The sequence below is a fragment of the Passer domesticus genome, chromosome 11 (assembly GCF_036417665.1).
Source record: "Passer domesticus isolate bPasDom1 chromosome 11, bPasDom1.hap1, whole genome shotgun sequence".
In the NCBI taxonomy this organism is placed as follows: domain Eukaryota; kingdom Metazoa; phylum Chordata; class Aves; order Passeriformes; family Passeridae; genus Passer; species Passer domesticus.
The window spans coordinates 12031006-12045026 of record NC_087484.1 but is presented as its reverse complement, the minus strand read 5'-3'; the positions used below and the strand labels follow the sequence as shown (position 1 = coordinate 12045026).

The 14021-nt window shown below is 51.1% G+C and overlaps 1 long non-coding RNA gene across 1 annotated transcript; it reads left to right on the top strand.

The window, feature by feature from the left end:
• The first annotated feature begins 534 nt into the window (after nt 1-534).
• On the top strand, nt 535-12957 carry LOC135278866 (uncharacterized). The gene is made up of 4 exons (XR_010346253.1): nt 535-679; nt 7819-7899; nt 9104-9270; nt 9369-12957. It is a non-coding gene; the product is annotated as an uncharacterized LOC135278866 (long non-coding RNA).
• The last annotated feature ends 1064 nt before the right edge of the window (nt 12958-14021 follow it).

Sequence of the window (14021 nt, the reverse complement as noted above, 5' to 3'; positions counted from 1 at the left end):
TATTTTCTCATCCCCAGGGAAGGAACAGCAAAGAGGTGATTAAAGGTGAGGGAAAGATGCAGTGCCTTGCTGTGTTAGAGTGACATTTTCACAGAACAAGGTGATCCAGCCTCACTGTGCAAGGGAAGGCAGCCAGCCTTGCTGGAGGCTGCAGCGGGGCAGGATTTGGGGAAGGTGATGCACTGTGATGATGCACCCGTAAGGATGAGGAGGGTTACTGCTGCTTTCTGGTCAGGGCACACTGGTGGCACCAGTGACACGTGGGGTTTCACATGCCAGGGCAGGACTTTGCCATCAGTTTGGAAATGGCCATGCTGGAAATACAGGCCAGGCTGCTTGTGTCACCAGCACTGGGGAGGTGTGGGGTGATGAGCAAACATGGCTTTTACCGGGGACTGAGCAGCTCTGGGGTGGCTGTGGGTGTCGGGGCTGGCCCAAAAGGACGGTGATGGGTGCTGCAGGGTGACACCTTGGGGGACAGGGCTGTGTGGGGCCAGGTGCCCGCCGTGCCCCACAGCCATCCCTGCAGCCGGGCCAGGCATTGTGCCCTCTGCCTGCAGCCAGGCCATGCTCTCTGTAGGGTCAGGAGCGCTTCTCCCTCTCTGTGGAGTCCCAGCGTCTGTGTGGGGGAACACCTACATGCGGCCACTATTGCCCCAGGCTGAAACCTTGTGCTTAGGTATTTTTCCAAAAATCAATTTTTTTATTTTTTTTATTTTTTTCTTTTTTTGTTCAAAATCAGAGTCCACTGGGAAACTCACTGCGGTTTTTTTTTTCAGCTAGGAAAAGAGCGTAGTTAAATGAAACATTTAATGGCGGTTATTGGTTTTCCCCAGGCAGCGCAGAGCCCTGAGGCGCAGCTCCCCACACGGCGCTGCCGGCCCAGGCCCGACCGGGCGGGCCCGGGGCCCGGGCTGAGCACGGCGGGCAGCGAGGGCCGCACCGCGCTATTTATAGAGCCTGCACGTAGCCGAGCCGTGCTCCCTTGTAATTATCTCCCCTTCATGCCCTGCTGATTGCAGGCACTAATGAGCTCAGCTCGGAGAGCGCCGTGGCGGCCTGGGGCTGACTCGTGCGGCTGCCCCCGGGTGCGCTTCGGGGTAGGGGCAGAGCTTGCTGTGCATCCCTGAGGGCACCAGGAGCCTTCACCCCCACAGGCAGCTCCTGCACTACGTGCCCAGTCGGCTGCATTTCCTCCATTCCTGGAAGAATGGGCTCTCCTTCCCAGCCCTTCTTGGCCCTCTTGCACCCTCCTGCTGCAGCCCATCCTCAGACAGGTGTTGCTCCAGGCACACGAATTCAGACCTGAGCATCCCCTGAGGTGCTGGCCCAAGGCCAGGGCAGCCAGCACTCAGCAGCTGCCAGGTGAAAGATGCCCAGAAACATTGAACAGCACCAGTTTGCCCCTGGGCACTGGGGCTTTGCTGTGGTGACCCTGGGACCAACAGGCAGCTCCTCACCTCCAGAGGGCTGGCACTGTGTCCTGGGGCCAGCGCTGGTCCCCTGCCTAGCAAAGGACATCTGCAGGCTCCAGAGCCTGGTCATGCGTTGGCTGGAGCCCCTCTGGAGATGCAGCAGGCTGAAGGCAGCCCTTGGTGAGTGACAAGTGGGGACATGCTGCTGTGACACACAGCAGTGAGGGGACACAGCTGTGGGGAGCAGGTGACAGGCTGGTGCCAAGGGATGGGGTACATCGTTCCTATGGGAGAGCTGCAGTGGGCCCAGCCAGCGTCTCTGCAAGTGGGCTTTATCCTCAGGTTCCTCAGCCCAGAGCTCATCCATCACAGATTCCTGCTCCTTATCTTTTCACCTGCTGGCTCACAGCAAAGAGCTGCTCATGTAAAGAGCCCCATGTTTTTCCAGGGTGGAGAAGGAGATGGGAGAGCAAAGGGGTCTCCTGTGTAGAGGAAAGGATGTGGGCTTTGGAAAATATCTCTTTAGCTTAAGCTTTAGGGGCAAATTCAGTTTCTTATGTCATTGAGCATTCATGAGAAATTGCATGTACAGAAGACACTATTCATTATTTTCTGCCCAGCTTTGCTTCCAGCCCTGTCCTGGAGCTGCATGAGATTTTTGCTCTCCCCTCCTGTGTTTCGTAACACCATCAGTGTTTATTCTCTTACTCATTTGTACTTCTTTCCCATTTGAAATAATCAATTGTTAGTATAAACTCACCTAGGGAGCAATTACTGTGAGCCTAACCCAAACAGGCACTGGGGTGCTCCATTAAGAAATATCCCCGCCCTCCCTCTCCAGGATCCCAGAGGATACAGTATTTACTTTTCAGCTCTGCTATTCAAACTGAGCGCACTTCGGTCAGCGTGCCAAGAATAACACAAAGCCTAACAACAGGCTGCAGCGCTAAGATGGAGTTCCTGACTTTACAAATCAAAAAAATAAAAAGCCAACCTATTATTTTGCCTTTGCTGAGAAATGCCTGGCAGCAGCAGAGCAGGCAGGCGCCAGAAACACCCCTCTGCCTTCGAGAAAGCCATGGGCAGCATGAAATCTGTCCTGAGGGACACAGAAAAAGGCAAAAAAAAACCAAGCGGTAAGCCTGGGACACGGGTCAGCAACTGCCTGCTTTTCCTTCTAATACGGATTTTATTGTTGCAATGTTTTGTGAGTGTTTCCTCAAAATCTTTGCGGAGCCATGGAGGGACACATTCCCCAGCACCTGTAGATATTTCAGCCAGGTTTTCAGTAGCTCTATCTCTGACCATCACGAGCCTCTGCAGATTTAATTACTAATTGCAAAAAAATTGCTGCCTGGTCCTGCAGCCTTTTTATTGCCAGCAGGGTTTGCTTTGTCCAGTTCTCCTCTGGAAATTATTTATTCACTAATCAGCTGCTAACAAGGGAAGCACTTGGAGCAAATTACCTTCCTGAGGTATTTCATGGGCATTAGCTGTATTGTACCAAAAGTCTCAGTGTTAATTTAGACAATTTGCCTACCTGAAAAAGAAGCTGTAACAAAGCAGAGCCTGGAGCTGCCAGAATGAGCCACAGGTCTGGACTTGCAGGAGGCTTTGGCATTGCCCACCAAAGAGGGAACACTTAGCCATTTGTGGGGTGTTCCTGAGAGCCAGATGTGTTTCTCCTGGGGCAGATGTTGCCATTGTGGCAGGTAGCAAACCATGCTCTGGGGTTCCAGCTCCCCTCAGAACAGATGGGCATCTTCAAGCTCTTTCTCCTGGCTCATTCCTGATGAATTTGGCACCGTGCAGCCCTGGCAAGGCTCTTGTCCCAGTGTCAGTCTTCACCAGCACAGCTCCAGTGCCAGCTTCTCCTCCTGCCCCTGGTCAGCCATCCTTTAGCAGCAATTTGTGACCCTGCTGGGGACAATGCTGAAGCTGTGCAAGCCACAGGCTGCCAGCAGAGCCCTGTTCTCAGAAGGCACTGGATGAACTGTCTCCGTTTATCACCTACAGACCTCTTGCTCTTAGTGCATTTTGCAGCTGTTGACATCTTTGTGGCCTTTGTCACAACACATCCCCTCCCTAGAGCTGGTCAGGATAAACGAACACTTTCAGGTCCTAAGGACAGGATCAGTTTAGGGAATAAATCACTTGTGGGTGCCCTGTGGCACATGGGGCTCTAGGCAATGTGCTTTTTCCTTTCAAACTCATTTCTTTTCTGTGCTGGAGGACTTCTCTAGCTACCTTGGGAGCACAGCAAAGACATCTCCTTCCAGCATAATCAGCTGAGCTCAAGGGACAGGGGAGTTTTAGATGGAATGCTTAAAAACACCAGCAGCAGTAGGGAAAAAATGAATGGCATGTGAGATTGGGCTCCTCAGCTGTGGAATGGGGGCATGGAGAGCTGGCCAGGTAAAGGATGCTCAGCTGACCTGACAGGCCCTATGGTCCTGCAATAAAAACCATTATCTGGAAAATAGGTTATAATGGTGACATGGCAGAACCTGCCACTGATGCTGAGCTGTTCATGAGAGGGAAATGTAGAGCCAGTGTGAAGAGCTGCAGAAAATGTGGCTGATATGGAGCAGTAGGTAATAAAATGGGAACAAAATGATGCTGGGTAGTGCAGTTGTAGAAAGGCATAACCCAAGGATAGAGAGAAGAGCTGAGGGAAGCAGGAAGGTGATCTGGGAGGCAGCACATCCCCCAGTTCCCCCCCTTGCTGAAGCCAAGCACCCACCTGGGAAGGAGACAGGATGGGATCTCCCTCCTTGCTGCTCATGCCAAGCCATGCCCCAGTGGGTTCACCAGGAGCACCCACTTCAGAGCTGCTCTGTGGGCACGGGGCAGGAGAACCACTGGGGCAGAGCAGGCAGGGGGGCTACATGGCCAGAATGGCAGGCTGTGCTCTGCCTGACTGCATCCTGCAGGCTGCACTTACTGAGCCACAGCTCTGGCCCTGAACCACCCTTGGTCTGTGCTCCATCAGCCCCTGGAGCTGGGACAGATGCTGTGCATCAGCTCTGGGGAATCACGCAGGGATTAAAGCAGCCTTCAGGTTATGGACAAGGGTGGTGCAGCTGAGGAGAATCTGCCACGTTCACACCCTCTCCTGGGAACAAATCTTGCAACTCTGCAGGATCTGTGCTCAGCAGTTTGGGGAACTCTTAGTGCTACAGAAAAGCAAAGGTGTCCAGCAGCAATTTTTGTTCAGTAATTGGAGTAGATATGATGATGTCATGGCACTGTAAACCACTGCACTGTGCATAAGGGAAACAGCAGTGCCTGGAGTCCAGCAGGGCTGGAGTGTGTTCCAGTTACAGAATTGGAATTCACTGTAACACCTGTGCAGAAGGCAAGGAGGGTGCCAGTACTGTGCCAGTGTCCACAGAGAAGGCTGGCAACCCCAAGTTAGCAGCTTGATTCCCAAGTTAGGCAAAAGGATGGGAAAATTGGCATGAGATTTACCAGATAATAAATGGTCCAGGTCAAAAAGATTTCACCTGGAAAAGATGCAGGGACAGATCTAGAAGAAAATTCTGTGTGGAGGAAGAGAAACTGGAGGCCAGCAAACCTGCCTATGCTGACACACCTCAGTGTTTCATATTTTTAAAGCAGCCAATGTTGCAAAAATAGAAGAAGTCAGCATTATTAAAGCAAATGTAATGAAATATCCTATCATGAGTCATTTACTTTTAAACCTCAAATATTTTTCAGCAGATGCCACTAAATGTCTTTCACCAGTCATTGCTCTGGTGAAGTTTTACCAGCAAATAACAAAGAGGATATAAAATGCACAGTGTTTCATCCTCTCCTTCCCTGAAGAGCTGTGTGTAATAGGCTGCATTATCAGATAATCATAATAGGGAAAGATTTTAAATAATGCTGGGCTGACTAGTGAGTGCCAAGGCAGTCATACGTTTGTCATAAAAACACAGTACCAGGTTCTTAATGAATAAATGTGTCAGGTGGATTTGGGCTGGTAACATCATGTACAAATCCTGAAAAATTACTCTCTTGTCTCCAGTATGAAGTTACTGGTGTTTGCAGTTCTGCAGCTCCTCCTGCCCAAGAGTTTCTTCAGCCTGTGCTCAGCCAAGCCTCCCTGCAAAGAGACCACATTGTCCTGATTCTAGGAGCAAAAAAGAAGCAGAGGCTGAGACAATACTGTCCAACATGGGACCTAGAAGTATTTCAAGATTTTCTGGCTATCCTTTCAGCTTCCAATCCCAAAAGTCCCAGACTAGAGGGGATGGGAGGCTGACCTGGAGCCAGGTGTCCAGAGGTGATGTGGGTCTTTTTCCCAGTTTCACTTCCATATCCCCCACAGGGAAGTGATGCCCACCCTGCTCTGGTGGCATGGGCAGCTCAGCAGGAGCCCAGAGCATTCTGTGCAGGCTGGGGAGGATGTGGTTGGTGCAGGATGCTGGGGACATTCCTGTAGCAGCACCAGGCAGGGCACACATGGGTGCCCAGAGTGGCATGGGAGGGTGGCAGGGCATGTGTAGGGGAGACCTCCTGCAGGCAGAATTCCTCCTGGAGGAGCAGCAACACTAGAAAGTGAAGTCACCCTGTCCCCAAAGTCACATCTAGGGCAGGACATGGAGATGGAAGTGCCATGGTGCTCAGCAGAGCAGGAGGGCTGTGGGCGGGCATGAATTAAATATAATGGTCTGGGCTGCATTTACCCTTCTCAAAATAACTTTGCTTTTTGTGGCACCATTGTCAAAAAACCACAATTGATACTGTCCTAGTGCTCGAGCCCTTTATAGTTGCCTGTAGAATAGCAGCCTTCTGGTACTGCCAGAGCAGGGTGGACCTGACCAGAGCTAAATCAGTGCTGTGGCCAGCAGCAGGGCTGGGCTGGGAGGGGATGCTTGTGGCTGACCCACACAGGCCCAGGGAAGGCATTTGTCCCATGGGGCCCACACTGCAGGCACCCTCTGCAGCTGTCAGCTGTGGGAGGGCACAGGGATGTCAGTGACACCCTGGGGTCCCAGCACTGCCACCAGGCTGCCCAGAGCACCCTGCCCATCACATGGGCATGCACCGAGCTCTCAGGGTTCCTCCTACACACCATCTGGGCTCAGGCTGTAAAACACAGTAAGGTGCATGCTAATTTCTCCAAATTCCAGAAGCAGGGAGAGCAGCTGAACCCATTCATTTCACTTGCAGAAGCTGCCTGGGAGTGGTATGATGCTGTGAAGGGGGCCCCTGGCAGGGTGCTGTGCTCTGCTGCTGTCCAGTTTTAGTTAAGAGACAAGTTTGCCTGCTTTTTTCTAATTTCTCCCTTAGATGTCACAGTCTTTTGCATAAGGAAGATCAAACTGTGATATTTTTAACCATCCTTGTAAAAAATGTGTATGGTGCATTGTGGGGAAAGCTGAGTCATGTATAGAGCCCAGAGGCTCAGCTTGGCAGGGGAGGATGCAGGTGCTGGCCCCAGGAGAGGGGAGCCTTTGCCTTGGACACCTGCTTTGTAGGGTACAATCAGAGCTGCAAAGCCAGCTGAGAGAGCAGTTATGCTGAAATGATGGATTGTGCTGGAAAAGATAAATGGGCAAATGCTGAGGAGCTGATGGTGCACAGGAGGGATCCAATGCCAGGGTGACACACACAGGGCTCAGCAGCACTGGGGTGGGTGCAGTGGGCACTGAAGGGAGCAGCTGCTGCCCCACAGCCCTGTGAGCCTCCCTGGGGCAGGGGCACAGGGGCTGCACCTGCCTCGTTGGCTTTGGAACTGTGTGGAGCTCTGGGGGGTGAATGGGTGTCTGAGCTAGGGGCTTTGTCAAAGGCTGCTTTGCTTCCTCCTGCCCAGCCTCTGGAGCGTGCCCAGCAGGTGCTGGGCAGCAGCACCAGTGGGAGTCCAGCACTGGCAGCTTCTCTACCCAGTCCCACCATTGCTGCCCTTCACACAAGAAAATGTGCCCAGGTCATTCAGGTGGCAAAGCACACAGATAACTGCCTTGTCAGGGCACACCTCTGCTTTCCCATGCTCCCAGAGCTGAAAAAATGAGTTCTCCCCTGTAGTTCAAAATTCTTTTGATGATGAGAAAAGGCAATTGAAAAGTTTTGTTGCATAACCTTTAAGATCAAATGCTGATTTATTCAGAATGTGCTTTGTGGTGTTACACGGTATACAGGCTCAGCAATTAGCTGGAAGCAAATATTCCTCCTAATTTTCTGTGTCATTAGGATAGCATCTCACCAGTTCAACATTATCATTTTCAGCTGCAAGTATTGCTGAAGTTCAAACTATTTACTTGTAGTTTACTTTTTATATTATCAAATATTGTTAATTCAGTTTCATTGCTGCCTTGGAAATAATCAGGTGATGTTTTTTTCTCCTTGCAAACTGCTGTAACAAATAAGCATTGGAAATATGTTGTCATTTCTACAGATGGAAGTATCAATGGCAAGGAAAATGCCCCTTTCAAGCAAATCTTTAATAGTTTATTTTCTGGATGAAAGAAGATCCAAGGTATTGTATCTAATGCACATAGCTTCTGACTGCTGCTCATCTCTGCTGTCTCCTACAACCTTCAGGGAGCTCACACCCATACCCAGCACTGATACAAAACCAGGCTTCCTGTTGCCTTCCAGCCCCTGGATAAACCTCTGTGACAATGTGGGGGGAGGCCTCCTGTGGGGGGATTTGGTGGAGACAGATATATGTTTTTTTCCATAGTTATGGATAAACATGGATCTTTGCCATTACATTTCCCTGTTCAGTGTATCAGGAAAACTGCCAGCAGGGTTTGTGCTGGGCTTGTGTGCAAGGGTTTGGGCTTCCCAGCCTGACTCCCACACTGAGTGCAAGGTCCTTGGTGCTGTTTGGGATGGCTCTGCTGCAGTTCCTCTGCTTGCACCACTTTTGTCCTTGGTCAAACAAAGCAAATTACAGCAGAGGGGTCCCCCACATTTTCATTTTTTTGCCTTTGGCTGGAATAGAGTGGGGAAGGCTGTGGAGTTGCTTCCTGTCCCTCTGCAATGTCCCACTGCAGGACAGAGATGTGGGTCACAGCTGTCCCATAGCCCTTGAAAACAACCAGAGGATGTTTTACTGGTTTAGGAGAAAATTTGATCTCAGGACTCTTAACTCATTTCCAGCCCTCTGGTGCCAGTGCCAAGCCTATGGGACCCCTCTGACCTGTTAGAAAAGGGAGTGGGTGGGCTCCTGCTTCCCAGGAACATCTTCTGGGAAGGTCCATGATGCCCTCCTGGCCTGGGGAATGTTGTAAACCAGGATGAGAACATGCTGGGGAGGTCCTCAGGACTGGAGACCCCTCCTCCTGGAGCTGGGCTTCTCAGAGTTCTGTGGATGAGGATGCAGGGAAGCATCACCCCTTATTAAAGGTCCCCACATCCTCCCCTCCCCTCCCCCTAGAGGCTTTAGCCTGTAGGAACAGCACATCATGTTCCACAGAGTACAGTGGGACAGCAAAATTGCTTCCCTGGCTGATCTGGAAACTGTAATTCTCTAGCAACATGAAATGTGTATGTGTGGGAGAGCGTTGCATGATCTGTATTTGATGGGGAAGAAATGCTTTCAGACAGGGCAAAGATCTTTGGTCACAGGCATTTGATAGAAATAAAGATAGAGGAGAGCAGAATGAACAGTGATAAATGTTTCTCACAGAAAGGACAGTTAATCTTGGAGGCCTCAGATATTTTTCTTGTTTCAGACTGATGCCAGGTGAAATACCGACCAACAGTGTTGTCTTTAAAGCCTTGAGAGCCTGAGAGGAAACTCAAAACCTGCTGCTGATTGTAATAAGTCCAGTAAACAATTTCATCCCTGAAGAAACATTTCTCATTGTGTGCTGCACAGAAGGCTTTGCATCGAGAGTCTGTGAGTATAAATCAAAATGTAAAATAGATCAAGATGTTATGCTTTATTCTGCCTGCCCAGGTTAAAAGCCCTAAACTTTGGCCATTCCTTGCTCCAAGACCTTGCTGTAGCCGGGGCTCCTCTTCTCCACTGTTTATTCCACATTAGGAGAACAGCAGTTGGGCTTTCTGCATGGATTTATATTCACACCTCGCGAACCTCTGCCTCCAAGGGAAAAGCAATAGTGTGGAAGACAATTTCTGCTGTCAGCTTATGCACTTGCCAGGAGGAGGCAGGAATTACCTCTAGTCATTACTGGTCACGCTCATAATCCAAGAGGCTTCTTTCAAGATGTGGTGGGACACAGGCTTTTTGCACATTGAATGTTAAAGGTAGTGTCAGCTTTCATAGTAATTTAAGGCTGGCATTCCTCCCTGCCTTACTCTTGCTTCCAAAGGGCATCTTTCATCTTTCTTGGAGGCTTATCTTTAGCAGACATCATAAACAAAAGCCTTTAAACACCCTCACCATCTCACAGACTGGCTTCATTCAGTACCTGGCCAGAAATGCTGGGTGTCCCTTTTGTCTGGGTGATGGAACATTTGGCTGAGGGGAACAAGTATCTGAGGGAGGGCAAGTGCATGTGAGTGTGAGTGTGTACATGGGTGTGTGGGTGTGTGAGGCTCCTCATGCCAGCCTCTCCAGCCTCTGAATCCTGGGCAGTGTCCCACAGGAGGGTGAGAAGGTGCTTTTCCTGGCACACAGGCACAGGGGGTTCTGCTGCAGACCAGGAGCATGGATGTTTGTTCCATGTTTTGCTGGGATAAGCTGAGGCAGGAGCCTCAGAACAGAGCTGCAGGTGATTTGGGGAAAAATAGTTAAAAAGAAAGACATTAAAACTGAGGAGGGGGGTGCTGGTGGTTACTAAGCACAGAACAAGGAGAAGCTCACCACGCAGCTGTTGCCCAGCTGTCTTAGTGCACCTTGGAGGAGCTTTTTTGGATATTGTGGACTTTGTTTTCCTCCAGCATGTGAGTTGCTGATGCAAGGTGAGACACAGATGAACATTTGGCTGTGTTTTTTCAAAGCCAGTGGAGTTTAAAAGAGAGCCATGCTTCAGCAGCAGGGCTTTTCCAGCCCTGGCACTGGTGCAACCCCTTCTGCCCAAGCATCCACCCACTTAACCAAGGTATCCCAACCTCCCTCTTCCCAGACAACAGCCACCCTGACTGACCTCTGTGCTGAGCCCTTCCTGGCAATTAGCAACCTGCCAAGCTAATCAACACCTCCTGGCAGAGCCCTGCCACAGCCAGGAAAAATGACTGTGCTCTTGATCCGGTGCTGGGAAGCACCAGGAGCTCCAGCCAAGTGGGCACCTTGCAGAGTAGGCTCCCTGCCTGCCAGGGTGTGATGTCCCAAGCTCCCTGAGAGCAGTGGCCCTAGGGAAGGAGGCCCCATGGCCTGCAGCACACGTGCTTCTGACAGGTTACACTCTGGGAGCAGGATTACTACATGGCTTCTGAGAAGCAATAAACAGCCATGGCCCATCTTGCATAATGCCACAGTCTGATTTCCAGTGCTGCTGAACTCCTCCATTGGAAAGAGGAGCCACAGAAACTGGGCTGTGGGCCAGTCTGTGTCCTGTTGCTCATGAAGCACAAAGCCTTCTGCCCTTTGACTTTCAAAACACTCACAGCACCCTCCTGCTCCTTCAGGATCGCCCACACCTTCATGCCCATCAGTGCCGCTCTTGGCTTTGCTGGAGATGGACATGTTGAGACAGGACAGCTCCATCTGTCCCTGCTTTGCTTCATGTCCCACTGGCTTCATGGTGTGGGCACCTTGTAGCCACACACTGCCTCAATGTCCTCTGCAAAACCCATTGCTCAGCTGATATTCCCAAAGTGGCAAATGTGTTCCCTGGGTGGGTGTGTGGCTTCACCCTCTTTGCGCTGCCTGTGGCTCACAGCCAGGAGGTGCCTCAGCCCCAGCTGGCTCACTGGTGGGATGCTGGGGAGGTTTGCCAGCTCCAGTGCCCAGTGGGACAGGGATGCAGGGGAGCTGCAGACTCGCTGCAGCCACAGAGCTTTTCTGGGGACTGGTCACTGCCAGCAGCAGCCCATGGATCAGTGTCTGGGATTGCCATGATAACCAAACCATGGCATGCTTGTGACACTTTCATTGAAGTGAGTGACCATTGCTGCACCACTCAGGGGTGGTTTGCAGCAGCACTGAACCACCAGGGCACCTCTCCGAGTCATGGGGAAGAGGTAGCCACTGGCAGAGGGCTGTTCAGGAGGGGTGTGCTCAGGCTGGCATGGGGGAAAAACAGGAAAGGCCTGCTAAAAGGGATTAGATGCAGCTCTGAATGTGGAGCAGGGATTACAGGCAGCCCAGCCTGCCAAGCAATGCTTATTGGGAGACCTGAGGAGGGAAAGAGGAGCATGAATTAAATAATTGCCCAGCAATTAATTTCTGAGCACTACCTCTGCTGCTGAAGGACTCTTGCTCTGTTCTCACAAGGTGGACACAGGGGCCAGCACAGCCTATGCTCAGTTCCTTCAGCATCACACCCAGGTACTTCAGAGTGATTTACAAGGAGCTGTCACATCACCAGCGAGAGAAACAACCCAAAATGATGTTCCACCATGCTCCTTAGGGTGAGCGCTGAGTAATTACTCCAATTACACTCCAAATTACAGGGAAGCCAGTGGCCTTCACACAAGGACAGATTGCAGAATCCATCTTTAATTGTGGCTTGGGCTGTGCTCTGCTGCCTCCAGTTTGAAGTATATGTTCATTTCCCTCGTGGGTCTGTAATCACACTGCCTATCATCACCTTTTTATCCACTCCTCTATTTCTAGCATGCATGTCAAAAAAGACAGTATATCAATCAGCCAGGCTTTCTTCACTGCTTCTTGTCAGCAGCAAACTGTGATCTAAAATGGAGCAACCAGTTGCCTTCACCTGGAATTGCCTAGGAGAGGTGTCCATCAAAAGCCAGTAAGTGACAAGCCCATGGAGAGCATGATTTGTTGCTCCAGGTAAATGATGAAGGACAGGGCTTAGCCAGGCAGGGAGAGGCCAGCTGTAAATCCAGATCCCTGCCTGACACTGTTGTTATGTCAATAGTTATGAAAGCCCATCCACAGCTTCTCCCTCTGCCTGCAGCCCCGGTGCATCCCACCAAGCAGGGCAGGCACAAGGACAAGGCCATGGCAGGGGCTGCTCTGTCAGCACAGATTTTGTCTATAGTGAAGCTGCAGGGCTGTGTCAGGCTGAGCCTACCCACACTTTGGTCACAGCATTGCCAGGGATGGGGAACTCACCCAGGCTTTGTCACAGTGTTTCAGAAGGTGCTCACACACTGAATCCGTGCCTTATTTCTAACCACAGCCTTCTCTTGTCTTTGTCTGCCAAACAGAGGCACTGCCAAACATTTAATCACATCAAAAAGAGCTTTAATAAGCTGGGATCAAGTTAGCCCTTTAACCTCTTTTTCTGGCCCACATTGATGGTGTCCCAGGAATTTCTCTCCATTAAAAGTCTGTCTTCTGATCCCTTCATTGGTCCTTGGCTTCTTCTTTGGGCTTTTTCCAGTTTCCCTGCCTCCTGAGATGCTGCCCCACACTGGGCTTGGCTCCCAGGGAGGCTGCAGATCCCTCCTGGACAGATCTGTTCAGTCCCTTCCCTATCAGAGGCACCTTTTTCCAGGGGTGATTGTCCCCCAGCCACCCAGGGCACAACCCCCTTGCCCTGGTGCTGTCAGTACAGCCTGCTCCTGGTTCCTGTACCAGGATGGCTTCACCAGAGCCCGAGCAGCTCCCACCTTCACCGGGAAACCGAGAGGGTGTTAAATACCGGAGGGCTGAGAATTAATCCCGCCGGAGGCCCCCGGAAACACCTGGCTGAGGGCGGGCCGTGCTCGCAGCAGGGCTGGGGCAGAGCCCGGCTTTCCAGCGCAGAAACTCCGCGTTCGCTCCCAGCCTCTGGAGCTGCCAAGCGCCTTACGCAAGCCGCTTACATCAGCGCCGTCACCAGCCTGGCTGATAGGGACAATCGCAAGAACTGAGATATGCCAAGACCTCTTTTTCATAAAATGGTGCTAATTGACACTAATGATAATTCCCCGTTTCAAACATTTATCAAGCAAATCCGGTCAGGGCCATTCCAGCCCTCGGCGCAGGGCTGATGTCAGCTGGAGCGGCCTGGGACATCCTGTTTACTCCATGGAGGCACGGGCAGAGTGCCAGCGCTGGGACCCCGGGGGAAGTCCCAGGGACCCACAGGAGCTAATTAGGTGCTCCATTCCCAGCTCCTTTCTACGCTCACCGATGTGTCAGAGCTGCCGATTTAAACATCTAACCCCGGTAGCTATTGTTTAACATCTTCCTGAAGCCCTCGTAGGATGGAAAGTGTTTTATTGTGATTATATTTTATTTTATAGCATGCTGTATTGTTTGGCTTTTGCCTCCCAAATGCTGAACTGAAATATTTATCAAATACCTCTCCTTTTCTGGGTTGCTGCCTACATGATTTGTCACCCTCTGCCTTTCTGGTCTGGGCAGAGATTTCTTCTTGTGCTCACCGCTTCCTTCAACAGCCTCGTGATGTTCGTGCAGTTCGTCAGACTTATGCCTTTTATTCTGATGTTTATTTTCCCAACTGCCTTTACCCTGAGATGTGCAGACCTGTGTCTTGTTCTGGCCACAGTTTGGGATGTTAGGCTGGCACGTGCTGGGACAGTTCTTGGCCTCTGCTCTGGGGTGTC